General features: G+C 36.5%; 1 protein-coding gene across 2 annotated transcripts in view; it reads left to right on the top strand.

Moving 5' to 3' along the window:
- The window catches only part of plppr2b (phospholipid phosphatase related 2b), a 100879-nt gene that overhangs the window by 55741 nt on the left and 22158 nt on the right, over positions 1–22980 (top strand). The gene's annotated exons all lie outside the window — the stretch shown is intronic.

Here is a 22980-nt window from a genome sequence, read left to right as displayed (position 1 = left end):
TTTGTCTGGCAAATATATTGACAATGAGGAGAATTGCTTTTAAAGGAATTTCAGTTTCTAGTAAAATAAAACAAAATGCGATGACATTAGGCATTAGACATTAGCATCATTCTTGCTTTTTAATCTGATTAGGATCTATATTAGGTATAAATGAGATATGTTATGTTATCCACATTGGATTGGGGTTGGTTGGACATCGTGCACAGGCAGGTTAACAAATTCAACTTGAAGTTCATTCATTCATTAATTTTCCTTTGGCTTAGTCTCTATTTCAGAGGTCACCACAGCGGAATGAACCGCCAACTATTCCACCCTAACCTAAACACCCATACACACTCATTCACACACATACACTATGGCCAAATTAGTCAATTCACTTACAGCGCATGTCATTGGACTTTGGGGGAAATTGGAGCACCCGGAGGAAACCCACGCCAACACAGGGAGAACGTGCAAACTCCACACACAAATATGCCAATTGGCCCAGCCGAGATTCGAACCAGTGATTGTGTTAGTTATGTTAGTAAAAGACCAGAAGTGTTACTCTAAAATTAGTTATGTTTGTGTGTGCGTGTGTTTGTGACATACAATATAAGGACACAGATATGGATAATGACTTGGGGATTGCACAGGTATTACATTAAGATGGTGAATTATGAGGACATTGCTGACGTCCATATTTCTCTATTTCTCTAAATCTATAAATCATAAAGAAAGAGATTTCTGGAGGTAAAACTACACACAGTTTCCTATTTGGTGTAGGGTTAGGAATAGGGTTGGTGTAAGGCAATAGAAAATACAGTTTGTACAGTATAAATAGAATAGAAACCTAAAAACATTTCATAATTCACAAAAACAAACCTGCATGTGTGAGTGTGTGTAAATAACATGGCCAATAGTTCAGCAAACCTTCAATTGTCACTAAATAAAAAAATTTTCGAGAGGGGTCTGGATGCAGACTCGGTGCAGTTGCAATCTGAGCTGCATGCAATGCTTTTTAATTCCCACCCCTAACCATGCTCCTCACAGTGACATCACTGACATTGCATCTCTGAGATATGCAGTCTCAGTCAGATCCAGATACTATTGATTTTTTTCAGCTATTTCTGAAGGTGAAATCCAGTAGAATTAATGCGATTGAGTATTTCCACATGTGGATTGGTTAGACAAATTTGCCAAGTTGACCAAAGAAAGCTACATATTAAAAAAAAGTGACTTATGATGCAACTCTATGCTTAAAAGTTGGGAAAAAAACTGAACTTTTCAACAACTAAATTTCTGCCAAAAACAATAAAACTCTGGCAGCACTTTAAGGTTACTTAATTTATTCAGTTTCCCTTTTTTGCTAACCAAGGCTACATTTATTTATTTGTTTTGTAAATCAAGTAAGAATGTTTGATGTAACATAATCATTCAAAATAATTGTTTACTATTTTACTATGTTTATAAATGTAATATATTCTCTATAGTGGCAAAACTGTATTTTCAGCATTTTCTTCATTGTCACATGATCCTTGAAATAGTTTTAATATGCTTATCTATTATTCAGTAACATTATGAATTTGAAAACGTTATAAATGGCATGTTTATAAAAATACTGTATGATAATTTGTCTCTTAAAAAATGCTTTTAACGAGTGTTAAAAGAGCAGCAGTTACATGTACTTCTGTACTGTAAATTTTGATTAATTTAATACGATCTTGCTGACTAAAATAAATGTTATTAACACTTTAGTTTAGGTACCAAATTACCCACTACAACCTATTGGCTTATTACATACCTATTAATAAGAAATTGGATGTTTATTAATACTTAATAAACTATGATCTTATTCTACATCCCTAACCCTACCCAATACCTATCCTAAATATATACGGACTATAAATAGTAAACTATAAGTAGTTTGTTGATCTAAAACTCTTAGTTAATATCGATGTTTTTACCATAAAAGAAAGTGACTATGATTTCCATCCCAGGCTCATTCTGATTACGTACCCCTATATACATTTCTGGAGAGCGCCAAATACATCCCTGAAGCCATGTATTTTTCTTTTTTTTTTTTTTTTCTTTTTTTTTTGGCGAAATTCACCAGAGGCTACTGTGTACACTTTTGGAGATCTCAAATATCTCTTGTGAGTGCCATTCACATCAGCTGTTCTCACGTAAATCCACCAGAGGCTGCTGTTGACAGACTGACTAACCAATTGACTGACCCACCCTCCTCCTTCATTAAACCCAACCAATAGTGTTTTCAAAATTAAGGATTTATCAGCACCCAACCATTTCCCTAAACCCAACCGACAGTGTTTTGAAAAGCAATTCAGAAAAAGTAAAGCCCTCAAGGCCACCTGATTTTTACCACGTTTTCGGATTTTACCACATTCTCACCGTTATTTAATTATTTATTTTATTTTTTGGCTTTTGCTTTTGTTTTACCTACTTTCTGGAACCATGCTTTACCAGACTCGAGTCCTGTCATCACAGTCTACTCCTGTGTCTCAAATCCTCCAACGTACGTGGTAAGCTACTGGACAAACTGGTTACAGCAGAAAAGCCACCCACACGGAGGTAAGCGGTCAGCTGGTAAGCGCGAAGAAGAACAGCATCATACGGCCCTGTATCGTTCGTTTTAAGGATGAAATGCATCCATACGTACAATTCGCGATCTCCAGAAATGTATATAGGGCTACGTTTTCAGAATGAGCCTATGTTGCTATTAATAGTAAACTATTAGTAGTTTACTGAGCTAAAATGCTTAGTTAATGATAATACGACCCTGTTAAAGTCTAGGAGTTCTCTGCTTAAAAGGTGTAACAAAGAAGACCAAAATTTGGTAAATAATATTGAATTAGAGCTAATTATAAAAGGATAAACATGGAGAACACACTTCAATCCTCAGCCCCAGAGTGAAGAGTCAACATAAAGTTTAGAAAAAATAATGAGAAGAATTTATTTAATACAAATATAGGAATTTTAACAGAAACTAGAGGTCAAAATGGCTGAGTATAGCCTAAAACAACAAACAGAAAGTAGCTAACTAAAGTTTAGAGGACTAGCTTACACAATGCAAAATCATAAGATGAAAATCAACAACACAAACTTCCCTGAGCGTCCACTCTCAAACATAAACAGGCGAAAAGATTTTTAAAAAGTTAAGGCACTCACCCTTTAGGCACACTTGGAAGTACACAAAATAATAAATAGAAATGAAGGCACAATAAAGTTAATTTGGCATTAAATATTAATCCAACTACTGCAAAATCCAACAACTGCAAACACTTGTGAACAATATCACAACACAACTATAAGTGAACAATATTACAAAAACCAACTGTTGCACTTAAGAGCTGGGGAGAAGTGTTCCTCAGCTCACTAGCTTCAGAAGCCAGTATTTATAGCCAGACCACTCCGAGAGAGAGAGAGAGAGAGAAAGAGAGAGAGAGAGAGAGAGCAGGGTGGAGCATAACACACTATGCAAGGTCTACACACAAAATTATGTTTTGGCTGTAACACCCCCACCATAAAGAACACAGTCCAGAGTTCAATAAATTTACTGTCCCACCTTTCCACCGCTTAAGCAGTGTCATCCACAGATCTTGATAATGCATCTGCTACAACATTGTCTGCCCCCTTGATATGCTGGATTTGGAGGTTAAAATCTTGTAACTTCAAGGCCCAACGTAACAAACGCTGGTTTGAGGAGGACATGTTGGACAGGAAAGTTAGTGGATTGTGGTCTGTGTAAATAATGATTTGTTAATAGTAAGATTTGTATACCATAAAGTGTGATCATAATTCTCTTCCTGCTTTTCTGATCTCATCTGACCACTTTTGAATGAAAGTGTCGCCAGAAAAGCTACATTTTGCACCTGCTCTGTCTCTATAGTTGGAATGTCAAGGTTGAGACATCATGCCATTATTATTTAGGTCAGACCAAACATAAGTGACATTAGCAAGGTCAGATATCTACAGTGTGATGCAGTGTAATGAATGAAAGCTGGATCAGGTCAGTGCAAGAGTCTCGATTCAGCTAGCCAGGGAAAAAAAACACAGATTTCCCAACGGTATCAAATGATTCATTATCAGGGGGAGGGTGAATTAATGTCTTGTCTCACCCAACATCACAGAAAAACAGATGGTGAGATAACACAGCATTAGACATCAGAGGGGCTTTCTTCACTTTTGAATATTTTTACACATGCTGCACACACACACACACACACACACACACACACACACACACACATACACATACACACAGAGAGACATACTCGTTCCTCATCTGTTCAAATGAGAGCAGAAGGTGATATAATCTCCCCGTCTTTTCTTCCTTAACGTGGAGATGACAGCAGTGTGCAGAGACACACCTGAGGCTCCTGAGTCACCTGAGCTTTCATCTGGGCAAAGATGGGTGCTTCTCTTTTCTGTGGGTTTTCGTGAAACAATATGATGTTATTTTAGCCATTTGTCTTATGCTATGTGCATTTTGTGATAAAGAGTTATATATAGATGTAGAGATACCGTATAGATGTTTGCAGTGTTCGAACTATACCGTGGCCTTTGGAGAAGCCCACTTTTTTCTAACGGGGTTGGGGGGGTCACTTTGATCTTGAGAGTTCCTTGCCAAAATTATGTAGGTTATAAAGCACACAGGATCACTCCGGTAATAAATAATCGCAAATTCGAAGATGAAAGAAACACCATTGAAAGGGGTTTCATTTTGTCAAGTTTATCTGTTTTCAGCTTAATTGTCCAACTTGTTTACAGCAATGTCATGGTGTTTAAAAAAAGAACATTGTATTGGCCTACTGTATGAAGCAAATAAAACAAAACACAACGCCACATCATTTGTTTCAGAAAATGAATAAGCAGTTTCTCAGCGTCCATATGAAAGCATCTGGCTGTTCAGTCTTTGACATGACTGGACTTTGCTCCTCCACGCCCCCACACCTTGATGCTCATGACAAGAATAGCATGTGTAGTTATCTCTTTTTTTTAATTGAGGTGTAAATCACTGTCATGAATGGGTGAATGATATTTTTGCACTTTTACACATAATAATCTAATACTGAAACCACATGTCAAAAAAACACATTGTGAATATTTTTTGAGACCCCCCAAAATTCACTAATCATATTTTCAGGCAAGCCCATGCCTTTTTTAGGGGAGCTGAGCTCCCCCTAGCGCCCCTGTAGTTTGCACCCTGGATGTTTGGCATATAGAGAGTGGGCTTTTTTTTTTAACTGTTTTGTTTTTGGGTCCCCCTTAAGGCTGCTGATGTGTAAGACCATCCAAAAATTAATAATAGGTTGTTCAACCAAAATTTTCCCGTTCTTAGTACCAGTGCCATTATCATTGTAATTGTCGCTCACCGTGGAGGGATTCGCCCCTGCAAATATGTCTGATGATGTAATAATCTATGTCATCTGCAAATATTTGAGAAATGTTGCAAAATTACAAACCCAGGCTCACTGCGGATATGTACCCAAGTCTACATTTCTGAAGACAGGGGAATACGTACCCAGAAGTACGTCTGCTGGTAGTTTCCGTTTTTGCCATTCCTTTTTTGACCATAGAACAATACTTGAAACACCTTGTGGACAAATTAGGAAGTGCAAAATTGTTAAATACATATGCAAATTGTGCAAATGCATAAAAAAACGGGCTGTGCACATACAGTATGTACAGTTGAAGTCAAAAATTTTAGCCCTCCTGGGAATTTTATCTTTTTTTATTTCAAATATTTCCCAAATAATGTTTAACAGAGCAAGGAACTTTTCATAGTATTTGCTATAATATTTTATATACTGGAGAAAGTCTTATTTGTTTTGTTTTTGCTAAAATAAAAGCAGTTTCATTTTTTTTAAACGTTTAAGGTCAATATTATTAGCCCCCTTAAGCAATTTTTTTTCCCGATTGTCTAGAGTTGGAAATGCTAGTATTGTCACATTTTATTTTTTTCATTGATGACTGTTACTGAAGCAAGCACACATAATGTTTATGTTGTACCAATTACTGTACACACAGTCAAACACGCAGCATTTCACAATATTTTCCATTTAATAGCATGTGGCAAACATTGTTGCTTGACATATGCTCTCTAGAAAGATTCATCCTTTTTAAGTGTGAGCGTTTTCTCTATAAAAGTTATGAGCGACAGAAATGTCTTTGTACTTGTTTATGATAGAGATGTGTTGATAATTACTCCAAAAAAGTGCTCATCAATGCAGATGTGCATTGTTTTTGCTGTCTTCAGTAGTTTGTTGTTGTTCTTGTTACATTTCCTCCATTCCTTTTTTGACCATAGAACAATAGTTTAAACACCTAGTGGACAAATTAGGAAGTGCAAAATTGTTAAATACATATGCAAATTGTGCAAATGCATAAAAAAGGGCTGTAAACATACAGTATGTACAGTTGAAGTCAAAAATATTAGCCCTCCTGCGAATTTTATCTTTTTTTTTTCAAATATTTCCCAAATGATGTTTAACAGAGCAAGGAACTTTTCATAGTATTTGCTATAATATTTTATATACTGGAGAAAGTCTTATTTGTTTTATTTTTGCTAAAATAAAAGCAGTTTCATTTTTTTTAAACGTTTAAGGTCAATATTATTAGCCCCCTCAAGGAATTTTTTTTCCCGATTGTCTAGAGTTGGAAATGCTAGTATCGTCACATTTTATTTTTGTCATTGATGACTGTTACTGAAGCAAGCAGACATAATGTTTATGTTGTACCAATTACTGTAAACACAGTCAAACACGCAGCATTTCACAATATTTTCCATTTAATAGCACGTGGCAAACATCGTTGCTTGACATATGCTCTCTAGAAAGATTCATCCTTTTCAAGTGTGAGCGTTTTCTCTATAAAAGTTATGAGCGACAGAAATGTCTTTGTACTTGTTTATTATAGAGATGTGTTGATAATTACTCCACAAAAGTGCTCATCAATGCAGATGTGCATTTTTTTTGCTGTCTTCAGTAGTTTGTTGTTGTTCTTGTTAGATTTCCTCCATTCCTTTTTTGAACATAGAACTATAGTTTAAACACCTAGTGGACAAATTAGGAAGTGCAGAGTTGTTAAATGCATATGCAAATTGTGCAAATGCATAAAAAACGGGCTGTAAACATACAGTATGTACAGTTGAAGTAAAAAATATTAGCCCTCCTGCGAATTATTATTATTATTTTTTCATATATTTCCCAAATGACGTTTAACAGAGCAAGGAACTTTTTATAGTATTTGCTATAATATTTTATATACTGGAAAAGGTCTTATTTGTTTTGTTTTTGCTAAAATAAAAGCGGTTTAAATTTTTTAAAAAACGTTTAAGGTCAATATTATTAGCCCCTCAAGCAATTTTTTTCCCGATTGTCTAGAGTTGGAAATGCTAGTATCGTCACATTTTATTTTTTTCATTGATGACTGTTACTGAAGCAAGCAGACACAATGTTTATGTTGTACCAATTACTGTACACACAAACACACAGCATTTCACAATATTTTCCATTTAATAGCATGTGGCAAACATTGTTGCTTGACATATGCTCTCTAGAAAGATTCATCCTTTTTAAGTGTGAGCGTTTTCTCTATAAAAGTTATGAGCGACAGAAATGTCTTTGTACTTGTTTATGATAGAGATGTGTTGATAATTACTCCACAAAAGGGTTCATCAATACAGATGTGCATTGTTTTTGCTGTCTTCAGTAGTTTGTTGTTGTTCTTGTTACATTTCCTCCATTCCTTTTTTGACCATAGAACAAAAGTTTAAACACCTAGTGGACAAATTAGGAAGTGCAAAATTGTTAAATACATATGCAAATTGTGCAAATGCATAAAAAACAGGCTGTAAACATACAGTATGTACAGTTTAAGTCAAAAATATTAGCCATCCTGTGATTTTTATCTTTTTTTTTTTTCAAATATTTCCCAAATGATGTTTAACAGTGCAAGGAACTTTTCATAGTATTTGCTATAATATTTTATATACTGGAGAAAGTCTTTTTTGTTTTATTTTTTCTAAAATATGTCACTAATAGAGATGTGGTGACAATTACTCCACTAATGTGCTCATCAATGCAGATGTGCATAGCTTTTGCTGTCTTCAGTAGTTTGTTATTGATCTTGTTATATTTCCTCTGTTCCTTTTTTGACCGTTGAACAAATTAGGAAGTGCACAATGGTTAAAAGCATTGCATATTGTGCATATGCATGAAAAATGGGCTGGGCCAAAAGTATATTTAGTTTTTTTTACAAGGATGCTATATTGTGAGCGTTATGTATATTTTATCACCAGAATAATATGCACATACATTATTTGCACAACCTAATTTTTGTAACTGTACTGTATATGCACAGCTTGCACATTGTACTGTCTTTGAGAAAGGAAAGGCACAGTAAACACTTATAGTGTGCATGTGTGGAGTACCTGTGTTTGTGCACGCTATCAGATGGAGTATCCTTTGAAAGGCTAACGTATGCATAAAAAAATCAAGCATGCTTTGGGCTTCAGAATGGGTGTAGAGGATGTACAGATGTACAATATTTGCAGAAATAATTTACAAATGTAACAACATTCAGATATGATGCTTGCATTGTTAAAACATGCACAAAAAGTACACAACAAGTGCACACTAAGTGTTAAAGATGCTTTAATGTACAATGCTACCTTTTTCTCTTGTGTATTAATCTATTTTATGTAATATTTTGATGCATAACAATTAAAAAAGGAAAAATGCTTTGCCTTTTTAAGCTTACAGGACATAATTCATAAAACTTGCATGTCGTATTTCACTTATAAATGGAGATTTTTATTTTTATGTAATATATTGGCACATAACATTTAAAAAGAAACAATGCTATGTGTTTTTAAGCACATGAGGCTTGAATCATAAAACTTGCTAGTCATATTTCACTTATAAATGGAGCGGTTTGAATTTGTTTTCACATGCTGTCATAATTTTCAACAAGAAATGCTTCTTTTTCTTCTTGCACAATGTGATGTGAATTTTTGCTTTTGGTTTTGAAGTGAAATCTGACCTGGACATCTTCTTTCTGTTCACCCACAGATGAATGTATCTCTGCAGCAACGCTCTCTTTGTGTGTAACTGCCTTCATCTCTTTGTCTTGAGGATAGCGAGCGTTTGCATCTGCCCTGTGCCAGCGTGCATGTGTGTGTGTGGTTGTGCACGTGTGTGAATATGTGGGTTCTTGGAGTGTGTGTGGGCGGATGGAGGATTCTATCTTTTGCTGAGAGTAGAATCTGGAAGCAGCGATAGTGAAAATGAGAAACTCTCTCATCGGTTTTAACGCATTAAACGTGGCTGCATTTTGCTGCTGTAAACACGTGTTTGAACCCCGCTGAAGGGCTTAATTATTGAGACATGCTGCTCTCCACATCTGAAGATGTCAAGTGGCCCTCTAATTCACAGCAGTCACAGACGTATATGTTCCCTAATGAGTGGAGTGATGCTGAGTGCTGGATCAGGGTCAGGTACTTTTTAGTTTGGCTCATTTAAGGGATATTGCAATCAAAAATTTAAATTCTGTCTTCATTTCCTCGCCTTGCATGTCATTTTTGTCAAATTAAATGGTTTTGGAGAATGGCAGTGACCAACGAGTTGACTTAGATTCAATAGACAAAGAATACGATAGACATTCATGGAAACTAAGACAACTTTGGTCATTAACATATAAGGAACTCCGATATATATATTTTTATAATTCTAATTGTAATAAAAGCCAGCTAGTGAAGTGCTGTGCAGATAAACCTTCCTCCTCTGACCTCTAAATGTGCTCTGTGACAGACGCTAGAGGCCATAGTCTTTGTTAGAGCAACCTACTCCTATACAAAGAATCACCAGTTCAATCCCAGCTCAAAACAGGATGGGTACTGTAGGACCGGTGTGTGTCATGTGGGGGCTCATCCGGGTTGGGGGTGAGGTTTAGGTGGTGAGTGTAATGAAGGCCAGCTAATGAAGTGCTGTGCAGGTAAACCTCACTCCTTTGACCTCTAAAGGTGCACTACCAACAGACACTAGAGGCCATAGTCTTTAGCCTCCTTGTTAAAGCAACTGACTCCTATACTAAGAAAAGCTGGTTCAAATGACTGGCTGGTGACAAATGGGGACTCATCCGGGATGGGAGTGAGGTCGAGGGTGGTGACTGTAACGGAAGCCAGCTAGTGAAGTGCTGTGCAGGTAAACTTCACTCCTTTTACCTCTAAAGGTGCTCTAGCGACAGACACTAGAGGCCATAGTCTTTAGCCTCCTTGTTAGAGCAACCAACTCCCATACAACGAATCGCCTCTTCATCAAAGATTGCTTGGTTTGTTCCCTCTTAATTCCCTCTTATTCAATGTGATGCTTGAATAGTATTGAAAGATTACAACGCAACGCATCCCATAATGATCCTGTGTTAGTTCAGTAGAATGCAGTGATGGATGAAGAGCACAAATCAAGTGCTTGAGTAAATGCAAAAGTAAATGTAGAAGACTGATAAAGTACAGATACCACTGGCGGATTTGGTAACACTTTAATGTAATGTGATATATGTACTTACACATTCCATCATTTACTATAGTAATAAATTATGCATAATTTCATGTAACTAACCCTAAAATTAACCCACCATATAGTAAGTACATGTAATTAATAATATTCCTCAGTAGTTAAATAAATAATGACACTGTAACTACGTCACCTTAAAATAAAGAGTATTGGTTTGACTAAATGTGCGTCTAAGCCAGTGTTTCCCAACTGTGTTCCTGAAGGCACATCAACAGTATACCTTTTCAACCTCTTCCCAATTAAACACACCCAAATAAGCTCATAAGAACATCAGAAGAGACTCCAAAGGGTTCAGATAAGGGAGACAACCACTGTTGGTGTGCCTCCAGTAACAGGGTTAGGAAACACTGGTCTAAACTATGAAAGCAGTCTGATCTAAAGTGTTTTCAATTACCTTTAGAAGTGGTCTTAAACTTTTAAGAACCCATTTACACTTGTGTTTGGTGTCCTCCACTTGTGAATAAAACATGTTAGTACCAGGTGTAAAAAGGCTCTGTGAAACAGATGAAGTATTAATTCTTGTCCTAATAAAATCTTTATGTGTTATTTAAAGCATGTAAAAAGTTGTAGTCTGACCAAAGAGAGGCCAGCTTTACTCATGTAACCACATATTTTGGCTCACTTTGTGACTTGTTGAAAGAGATACAATTTCTGTAAATTTCTACAAGTACAAATTCTGTCACCATTCACTTGTTCCAAAACTGTTTTGAAAAAATGTTGGGAACTGGTTACCGTTCACTTCCATAGTATTTGTTTTTCTTACTATGGATGTCAATGGATCCCAACATTCTTCAGAATATCTTCATTTGTTTTCAACAGAAGAATGAAACTGAAAATGGAACCATATGAGAGAGAGAGAGAAAATTGGAAGAACATTTTTATTTTTGGGTGAACTATGCCTTTAAATGAACTGAACCGAGAAGAAATTAGAACAATTTAAGTCATTTTTCAGCAATGAAAAGCAAATAATCTGGTCTGAAAACACCTATATAATAAAAAAAAATAGGTCTAAGATTAAGTACACTAGAAAGGAAATTGGTAAATGCTAGATTCAATTGAGTGGACCAGTTATGACTATTGATGGTGAAGGCATCAAGTATTATATAAATCCAGAAGAGGTGGTGTAAAAAGCATCACAAACCCACACCATAACCAAAAACATTAATAGAACAAAATTTAGCAGAAGTTACATAAGAAGTTGTTGCTGTGAAGATCCATTTGAAGCCCACTTTTACTCAAGGAAATATGGACAAAATCTCATTGCAAAAACATGACTCAAGCTACATCTTTTTCTCTAAATCGACAAAAACATATTTATGTGTAGAATGAACAGCAAAAGCAGCTAGAAATGGAAATATTTGATTACTTTTGACACAAATAATAATTACTGGGCATTTTCGTGCATTTATTTCCACAATACTGTGACCTCAAAGCATTTTACGATTATTTGTAAGACAGTTTGTTAGCATCCCTCATCTGACAATTCATACAGCCCTGTGTAATAAAATATAATCAGATTCACTGTAATCTTTTGGAGAAAACTGAACATGCTTTTAGTGCCACTCACTGGCACAGCAAGCATGTTTGGAATAGAAGTTGAGAAGTTAGTAAACAATGACCACATTTTTATTTATTTGTTTATGTATTCATATTTTTTCAAACCATTGTTTTAATAAAATGTACAATTGCTGACAAAAACCCTGTAAATTATTCATGCTGCTCTTCATTTTTGGCCATGTGTTTTTTTTTGTGTGTGTGTGTGGTAAATGTGTAAGCTCGAGTGTATTCTGTGTCTTTGATCTGATTTGAGCTCTGGCCCAGAAGAGACGTACAGCGCCATCCATTCAGAGGCTGCAGCTGCCTGATGTCACATCTCTGTATTTATGATAGATGTTTGGGGACTCTCTGTTCATATATCCCAGCAATGCGGGCTTGCTGTAAGTGTGTTCTGTGACCTCATTCTGTTTGTCTGAAAGTGCTCACATGATACCTTAGAGAAAGAGAGAGAGAGCTGAAACAGGCCAAATCAAACAAGAAACTATGTTTTATATATACAGTAGGATACAATCTCTGTATGATTGGTATACACAGGCACTGCTTGACAAATTTAATTCGATGACAGAAACTCATTTTAATATAAAAACAAACTAATTGCTGCTGGTTGCCAGAGCTATAAAGTAAAAAACTTGTAGCAACATTTTATGGATGGATCCACAAAGTACAGTAAAAAAAATAAATATTTTAAGTGACTGATAATGTTGTTGTGCGTAGATTATCTTTAAAACAAAATTAAAATAAGTTGCTAAAAGTGCTATCAGGAGCTCAGTTTTTACCAAAAAAAAAAAACTATTGTAAAAATAAATTCTATCTTTGAGTGCTTGTTGACCAGTTAAACCACAAGCACAATCTAGGCTAGATTGTAATACTCCTTTACGAATGTAGCTTATTAGACTGTACAAACGTCTACATTCCAAACGGGACATTCCATCCCAGGCTCTTTCTGATTAAGTACCCCAAATATACTTCAGGAGAGTACCAAATAAGTCCCAGGAGCTACGTTTTTTGCAGTTTTTGTTTTCGCGAATCCACCAGAGGCCGCTGTGTACGCTTTTTCAGATCTCAAATTTCTCTCCCGAGTGCCATTCGCACTTGCTGTTCTTGCTTAAATCCACCAGAGGCCACTGTCGACTGTCTGACTGACTGACTGAGTGACAGAACGATCAACAAATACCCCCACCCTTCCCTAAACCCAACTGATAGTGTTTTAAAAAGCATCAATTGACAAGCACAAACCCACTTCTGTAAACGCAATCGACAGTGTTTTGAAAAACAATACAGAAAAAGAAAAACCCTTGTGACAGCCTGATTTTAACCGCGTTTTCAGATTTGACCACATTCTTACCCTGTTATTACTTGTTTGTTTTATTTTTTGGTTTCTGTTTTTGTCTTACCTGCTTTCTCAAACCGTTCTTTGCTGGACTCAAACTCTGTCATCACGGTCAACTCCGCTCAACGTCTCAAATCCTTCAATGTACGCGACGAGCCACAACCTGGACAAACTGGTAACAGCGGAAAAGCTGTCCACATGGCGTCATATCACCCCATAGCGTTCGTTTAAAAGATTAATGCAGCCATACGTACTTCTGGCTACATAATTCATGATCTCCAGAAATGTATATTGGGCTACGTTTTGACAATGAGCTTATATTGGACTATTCACACAGAATGCATCTAAAATGCAAGACACAGCATTTAGGTAAGTTTTTTTTTTAAAGCATCATGTCTCCTATGATAAATGTCAAATTAAAAATAGAAGTTGTCATGGTAACTTTATACTGTAAACAGTAGCTTGCAATGCTTGTCCCACTTCCGAGTTCTTCTGATTGGTCCACTGCTTTGGAACTGACATTAATGGGTAGTGCTGTGTGTAAAAGTTACAATTCTTTTAACTTGACGCTCATCTTAAATTTTAAATGGCAGTCTTGTGTGAGTTGCTTCAAAAGATGAACTATCAAGTATGTGTTAACATAGAAAAACAACAGAAAGCTATAGCATTGGAATAAAAAAATCACTTTCTATGTGAATGTCTACTAAGATCTCAGTTATCATAATGTCAGACTGAACGACAATCAAGACGTGTCAAAAACAGGCATACATTAAGACTTAATTTGGAAGATTTAACATCATCCATCTGCCACATTGACTCACATTCTGAAATGGTACCTAACAGCAAACATAGTCTGTAGAATTCATTTTTAACTTTATGTTTGAAGTTCTGCACTTCTATTGGTTCTTGTTTTGACGGTGAGCATATTTGAAGGTCACACTGCAGGAAAGTGTTTCAAATCTTGAGCCACTGCCAGAACTACATAATAGGGAACATTTAATCACAATGGCTTTTAATCTGTCAATGAACATGTCAAACAAACAATCAAAGACCACAGATTTTAGCCTAGAATTATAGGAATCTTTTAGGACTTCCAAAATTTGTCTCAGACGGCCAAATTATTGACGAAATCACAAGTGTGAGCCGGGCTTAGAGCTACAGCCCTTCCAGCACACTCAGTGTCCAAAACTCTCTTGCTCATTTTCATTCACTCCTTCAAGTGAACTATAGAAGTAATAGTACAGGAGTGATTCAGAACCCACAAATGGTTACTTACTATTATTGTGTTCACCTGTGCCTTGTTTAGATACTCCTTTAGCCATGTATTTAAGCCCTCGGTTTGTCCTGCATTGTCTTTACTTATGTGGAGCTGTTACATTGATTATCGTCTAACATATTATATTCTTTGTTTTTGTTTTCCTAAATAAACTTCAACTGAAACCCTCTGAAGTTCTTCCCTTGGCTGCACTGTGACAATAATAGGTTTTAAGGGTGCTACATCAATCCTAAAAATATCCACTTTATCTCTCTAATAAGTGTTGAGCAGGGAAGAGAACTGGGAATGCATATTGACGGAGAATGAGGTGTAAAGAGAATGGAGAAAGGCACACATGCACTTAAAGATGATATTCTCATTGAGATCCTTGTCATCCGCACTCAGCTCTTGTAAGTGTACACAAATGCCCAGAGGATGCGTTTAACCTCTCTCTGCGGAGACGATCTTCAGCCTAATCTTAGTAAGCCTTAGATTAAGGCATCAGCTTTTGTTTAACACTCCTACTCAGCCTCGGGAACACTGGGAGTTGGCCATGTGGGCATGAAATGAGAGATGTGCTCGAGTAAAGAGAGAAGCAGGGCTGTTTGTGGATGGAAATATGAAAAATGGAGGAAATGAATGTCCTTTCACGTGGCTTGTTTTTGGAGACACACACACACACACAGCTCAACACATGCATCTTGCACTGCTGTGACCTTCACTTGAAAAGCATGGCAGATAGAATCACGGAAGAACAGTTCTACAAGAAGGTTGCTAGGAAGCAAGAATGCAGGAAGTGTGCAGTGTTAGACAGTAAAAATATGCACAATATGTCCTTTTTTTTGTAAATTCAGACACTTAACAGCGATAAATGTTTGCAAAGAACAAAACTAAATTGAAATAGTCATTTTAAATAAAAAAATTATGTTTAAAATGATACTTGATTAATTGTACTATGATTATTATTAAATTATTAGATCAGAATCAGATCAGAAAGAGCTTTCTGATCTGATCTGATTCTGATCTAAATTGATATAATCATTTTAAATTAAGATTTGATGTTTAAAATTATACTTGATTAATTGTACTTTGATTATTATTAAATTATTTGGTTTTTAATAAAAAAAATAACAAATTAATTTGCATCTAAACTCTTCATACTCAGAGAAAAGTCGTCACTACAATTCAATTGCCAGAATTGTCACTACAATTGACCCTTTGCTAAGCCACACCTGAAAACCGCCACACACCAATTGTAGCTTAGCAACTGTAGCTGTGCGCAGGAGCTCTGTGAAGCTTTTGAGCAAGGGAAACAAGTCAAAGCGTTGTGCACATGGATTGTGGAAATCTGTTACACGGTATCCTAAAAGTTTGGACAGGGTGGTGGAATTTTTTCCCTTTCAAAACCTAAAACCCAAGGGGAGACATGCCAGCATGGATCAAGCCATGCGAGGGGCTATAAAAGCAGCACAATACAGGCATATTTCCATCTGTCTCAAGCTACAAATATTTGGATTACATATCAACAGAACAAAACTGAGACTCTTGCAATCAATATACTTCACCCGCATCTGTTTTTCAGTAAATTATAACCCTCATGTCCATGTCAGAGCTACAATTTACCAATATTTTTGCAGTTTTTTGTAGATTTAGTCATTTGTGATGACGTTTTAGCGGGTTAGTGTCTGCTTTTATATTTGGTGTCGGATTAATATTTGCTGGTAGGGAAAATCTATTTGTTTACTTCTGGTATTTATACTTTGATTTGCACTTCACTTTGTTTATTATTTCTACTTAATTGCAAATTAGAATAGAAACTGTATAAAAGCACACAAACATACTGAATGTTACAGGTACTGTATATTGTTATGGGTCAATGGTGTTAAAATTTTGCACAAATTCATCAATATTCCCTTTCTGGCTGTTCTTTTTATGAATAAATTATGTAGAAGCACTGTCCATGTGTGTTTCCTCGTATATGAAGTAAGCTATTGAATGGTCAGGGTATGAGGTGGCTGGGCTTTAGCTTCAAGTTTGATTCAATTATTTTCTAATCAGTTGACTATTATGTTGTGAATATATGCCTGTAATGCACACTGCAGTCCTTTTTTGTCTGGCTTTCTCAGATATCTCACCTGTTCGCCAAAAATGACTAATTATATCTCTGGGAATGTCTGACACCGGCGCATACATATTGTTATAAACGTGCCAGGCACGAAAGCTTGACAGGCGTAACAACAGTAACTAAGGAGGGTGGGGCTTAGCGAAGCATCAATTCAAAGATTTTTTAAAAATAAATGAATACTTATACTAGTTCGGAAAAACTGTAATAAATTGATCAAAAGTAAGAAAAATACATTTATTTTACAAGATTGAAACTCCTTTTGACATTTATATTCATTGAAATATTCTATATAAAGATATATGTGTAACTTGAGGATGCTGGACAACAGAGTTGAGGATCCAAGTGCAGTTTATTAAGAACAGTAGTCAGGCAGGCAACGGTCAAAACAGGGACAAACAGATGCACACAGAGAAATACGGAAGCATCGTCAGATATCAGGTAGATGGTCAAAGACAGGCATCAGGCAGGATAAACAATAAAACAAGGCAAGGGTCGAACACGGATAGACTAGACACAGGAAATGCTTAGAAATATTACAGGGTGTAAACCTAACAAGACTCAGCAATGTCTGTGAGTGTGTGTGCTGTTTATATGGACCATGTAATCAGTCTTGAGTAGCTCTTAGCTGTGTGTGTGTAATCAATGGAGAACCAGGACTGGTGTGTGTGGTGCCTGAAGGGAGTTGTAGTTCATATGGTGGCAAAATTGTAGTCCAAGTGAAAGTGAATGTTCTTTAGCGATCTATTAGGGTAGTCGTGACAATATGTTTCTATACATCCCAACAGTTTCAAGCAATACTATATGACAACAGTGTTGGTGGTAAGGCATTACAAGAAATGCAAGTTACGTAATAATATTACTAAACTAAGTAACAAGTAATACATTGCTTTAAAAAAAGAAGTAATAATATTAAAGTTACTTTTTTTAAATGTAATGCAAGTTACTTTTCATTTGAATTAGTTAGATTTTAGAAAATGAATGAATGAAATATTAGCTTTTAAAAATAAATTGCTGAATTAAATTGAACGTAGTCACATTAAATCCTGCACTCAATGAGATAAATTTCACTGTGATGGAAGTATTCTCATTATTTTGAACACATTAAAGAAAAGAAAAACTGGATTGTCCTAATAGACAGTGATTTGACATAACTAAGACAAAAGTAGCAAACACATTGCTTTAAACTCTCATTATTCTGAATATACGGCATGTAGAGCTCTGGGTTTAGGAAGTTCTCAGAAGATAACATTATCCTACATTAATATTATTTACTTTATTATAGTTAGTTTTTTAAGGTAAATGAAGGTTATGCAGTTCGTTGTAATTGCAGAGCTTCTCTATTTAAAAATTAAGAAGAATAAAAAAAACCTGCAAGTTCTGAAAGAGATGAAGCCTCAGCAAATGTGAGGAAAAGTAACACGAAAGTAACTTAAAAGTAACATAGAGCATTTCTTAACATAAAAAGTAACTAAGTAGTGCTTCTAGTTACTTTTTGGAGGAGTAACTCAATATTTTAACACATTACTTTCAAAAGTAACTTTCCCTAATGCTGTATGACAATAATAATAGTAATAACAACATGTTTTTTAGCCTGAAAAATCAACATATTATGATTTTGGTGTGGGTGATGTGACAAAGAAGAATGGAGAATTGATCCCGATGCCAATATTCCTCATCAAAGGAGTTAATTACATTTTTGCAATGCATTAAAATATAGAAAGCATGTTTTAAATCATTTTAATGTTTTCAAGAACTTGCACTTTGAAATCCAATATTAACGTTTGCATTTCAGGCCCTCAAACACTGTTATCATGGAAACAACATAGGCTCATTCTGAAAACGTAGCCCTACAGTAATACATTCTGGAGTTCACGAATTATGTAGCCAGAAGTATGCATGGCTGCATTTCGTCTTTAAAACAAATGCTACGGGGCGGTATGATGCTGTTCCTTTTCGCGCTTACCAGCTGATTGCTCCACCTCCATGTGGACGGCTTTCGATGTTACCAGTTTGACCAGTAGCTCGCTGCATATGTCAGCGGACTTGAGACGCAGAGAGAAGTTGACTACGATGACGGGGTTGGAGTCTGGCGATGAACGGTTCCAGAAAGCAGGTAAGACAAAAACAGAAGCCAAAAAATAAAATAAACAAGTAAATAACAGGGTGAGCATGTAGTAAAATCTGAAAACGTGGTAAAAAATCAGGTGAGGGCTTTTCTTTTTCTGGATTGCTTTTGAAAACTGTAAATTGCGTTTAGGGAAGTGGGTGGGCGGGTCAATCGGTGCTTTTGAAAACACTATTGGTTGGGTTTAGGGAGGAGGGTGGTGTCAGTCGATTGGTCAGTCATTCAGTCATTAGTCAATCGACAGCTGCCTCTGGTGGATATACACAAGAACAGCAGGCACGAATGCCACTCGCAAGAGAAATTTGAGATCTGAAAAGCGTACACATCGGCCTCTGGTGGATTGCGAAAACAAAAACTGCGAAATCACATAGCTCCTGGGACGTATTTGGCACTCTCCAGAAATGTATATAGGGGTACGTTTTCAGAATGAGCCTGGGTTGCATGGAAATGCATCAACGTGTATAAAAGCTTCTGTTCTTATTTTTACTAGTATTTGCTAGTATCATGTTTTACTAGTATCTGTTTTGCTCTGAAGCACTGCCTTTGGTGTCACAGGACATGATAGCCACTAATTGTAGATGGTTTATTGTGTGCGTTCGCATTCTTGCCGTGCCATCAGCCAATCAGTGCTCTCATGATGTCATTTTCCTGCAGCTGCAAACTGATTAGTCACTTGGCATTCAAAACTCCAAACAACCTGCAGATCTCGGTGCCCAGAATCTGGCAGATTTCAAATCAGCTTCTTCCAAGTAGTCTTGTGCCAGCAGAGCAGCTTTCATTGAGACAGAAAGCGCATACATTTAGCACTCTCTAGAAATTTTAGACCCGCCGTCACGGAGGAAAACCATCAAGCAAGTTATTACTTTTTGATGAATGATAAACATTTGTTTTTCCTTGCTGTATAATGTGCACTGACGAATCCTCTTCGACGGGGCTAAAAAGATGCTTTAGGAAAGTAAACGGGGTCAAATTTGATTTCACGTTGACTTTAAAGAAGGGAATAATGCATGAAGACATGGCAGTGAGAGAGATGAAGAAGAACCAGTTGTGGGTAGAGAGAGAGAGGGAGATAGAGGGATGATGCTAACCCACTTTCCCTATATGGTACTTGGAGAGATGCCCACAGAAAGACGGAAGGACAAAATCCCACAAATAAGGAATGACAGAGTGTGAAACCCATAAAAAAGAGGGCAAGAGAAAAGAACCGCTAGATGAAAGAAATATAAGAAGGCTGTGTGCATTATGGATGGAAAGATCAACGCAAGCACACTGCTATCTCAGTTTGATGTGTTCAAATACTGGCTAAAAATTATTCCGACAGCATGTGGAAATGAATGCGATGTGTGATGCGGTGCAGTCTATTTGTGATCTGTATTGGATTAGCAGGAGTATGAGGGCTTCAGCTGTCATACTGATGCCATGGTAACTCTGCGACAACAGAACAGGGTGTATTTGCCTGGATCTGCAAGCATGTCACCTGGAAAGATGCTAAGCAAGCTGTCAGTCTCAGTGGAAGCTGAACAAACCATTTGGGTATGCTTGAGAGGACACTTAAAGGGATAAATGCTAATGGTCTAACCCGATTCAATTCATTATGCTAAGCTAAAAGTGACCCTGCTAAAACAAGAAATCGGCTGAATAGATTTAAAAATGGTTCAACTCTAGTTTTTAACTTTTATTGTTTAACTCTAGGAGACTTGTAAAATGAGCCTTTTTCAAGAAAATTGGGATGTTAATCTGTCGTACTCATGCCATGGAAACGTTGACAACAGAACAGGTTGTATTTACCTGTATTTGTAAGCATGTCACCTGGAAAGATCCTTGGCAAGCTGTCAGTCTCAGGGGAAGCTGAACAAACCATTTAGGTATGCTTGAGAGGACACTTAAAGTAATATGATAATGCTAATGGTCTAATCCGATTCAATTCATTATGCTAAGCTAAGCTAAAAGTGGCCCTGCTAAAACAAGAAATCATCTGAATGGATTCAAAAATGGCTCAAGTGAATTGTTTAACTCTAGAGACTTGTAAAATGAGCCTCTTTCAAAGAAAAGGTGGAGTGTTCAGCTTTCATACTGATGCCATCGTAACACAGTGACAACAAAGCAGGATGTATTTGCCTGTATCTGCATACATGTCAACTGGAAAGATCCCAGGCAAGCTGTCAGTCTCAGGGGAAGCTAAACAAATCATTTGTGTATGCTTCAGTGGACACTTAAAGAATATGAAATGCTAATGGTCTAACCCGATTCAATTCATTATGCTAAGCTAAGCTAAATGTGATCCTGCGAAAACAAGAAATTGGCTGAATGGATTCAAAAATGGTTCAAGTGAATTGTTTAACTCTAGGAGACTTGTAAAATGAGCCTCTTTCAAAGAAAAAGTGAAGTGTTCAGCCTTTATACTGATGCTATGGTAGTGCAGTGACAACAGAACAGGGTGTATTTGCCTGTATCTGCAAACATGTCAACTGGAAAGATCCTTGGCAAGCTGTCAGTCTCAGGGGAAACTGAACAAACCATCTGGGTATGCTTGAGTGGACACTTGAAGAAATAAATGCTAATGGTCTAACCCTATTCAATTCATTATGCTAAGCTAAGCTAATGGTGATCCTGCGAAAACAAGAACTCGGCTAAAAGGATTCAAAAATGGTTCGAGTCAACTGTTTAACTTTTGGAGACTTGTAAAATGAGCCTCTTTCAAAAAAAGGTGGAGTGTTCAGCTGTCATACTGATGCCATGGTAACATAGTGACAACATAACAGGGTTGACATGCTTTTTGAGGCGTTAACTTGATGTATAATGGTATAAATACTAGTATTGCAAAGCTTAATTACATCACATGAATCACGGAAATACTGTTTGCCATAAATATTGGTTGAATAAATGTGTATGCAATAACACCTTTTCATTACTAATATTTCCCTGCCTTTCACTAGCTATGTTTTCATCCAAAGTTGCAAATTTGCTTTATTCATTCATTCATTCATTTTCACTCCGCTTAGTCCCTTATTTATCAGGGGTCACCACAGCGGAATGAATCGCCAACTATTCCAGCAGATGTTTTACGCAGCGGATGACCTTCCAGCCGCAACCCAGTACTGGGAAACACCCATACACTCTCGCATTCACACGCACATACACAACGGGCAATTTAGTTTACCCAATTCACGTATAGACTGTGAGTAAACCGGAGCACCTGGAGGAAACATGCAAACACAGGGACAACATGCAAACTCCACACAGTAATGCCAACTGGCCCAGCTGGGGCTCAAACTGGGGCTTGAACGTTTTCTTGCTGTGAGCCGACAATGCTAACCACTGAGCCACCGTGCCGCCCCAATTTACTTTATGTGCAAAATTCAAATAACACATACTTCATTTGCAGATAAAGCACCTTTAAATCCCACGTGTTCAAGAGAATGAAATCAACAGCTCCTGAATCTAGTACAATATATTTGAATAATAAAAATGAACATTTATGCAAGGAGGGAAACCTTTTTTTTTGCACATTTGAGATGGTGTGACATGAGATCAGTGTGTTAGTCTAATTATCCAAACACATATTCTGTTGAGGCAAAACAAAAGCTTTTTTGAATGTTCATGAAGGATATTATCCAATAAATGTGCTTCCAGAAAATCTTTTGTGCGCATCTTTTAAAAACAGATCACAAATGTATCTGACTCAATTGACCAAATATATTTTTTATAAATATTTTTAAGATGTGTGTTTTTATTCAGCATTTTTATATGATATCATAATTGTATGCATAAAATATAATGATGGACACTGTGTATATGCAGTTTAAGTCAGAATTAATAGCCCTCCTGTTTATTTTTTCCCCAATTTCTGTTTAAGGGAGAGAAGATTTTTTTCAACACATTTCTAAACATAATAGTTTTAATAAATAATTTCTAATAACAGATTTATTTTATCTTTGACATGATGACAGTAAATAATATTTCACTCGATATGTTTTTAAGATGCTAGTATTTAGCTTAAAGTGCCATTTAAAGGCT

This window comes from Danio aesculapii, chromosome 6 (assembly GCF_903798145.1).
Source record: "Danio aesculapii chromosome 6, fDanAes4.1, whole genome shotgun sequence".
Taxonomy (NCBI): Eukaryota; Metazoa; Chordata; class Actinopteri; order Cypriniformes; family Danionidae; genus Danio; species Danio aesculapii.
The sequence above is the reverse complement of the archived record's forward strand: the minus strand, read 5'-3'. Positions and strand labels throughout refer to the sequence as shown.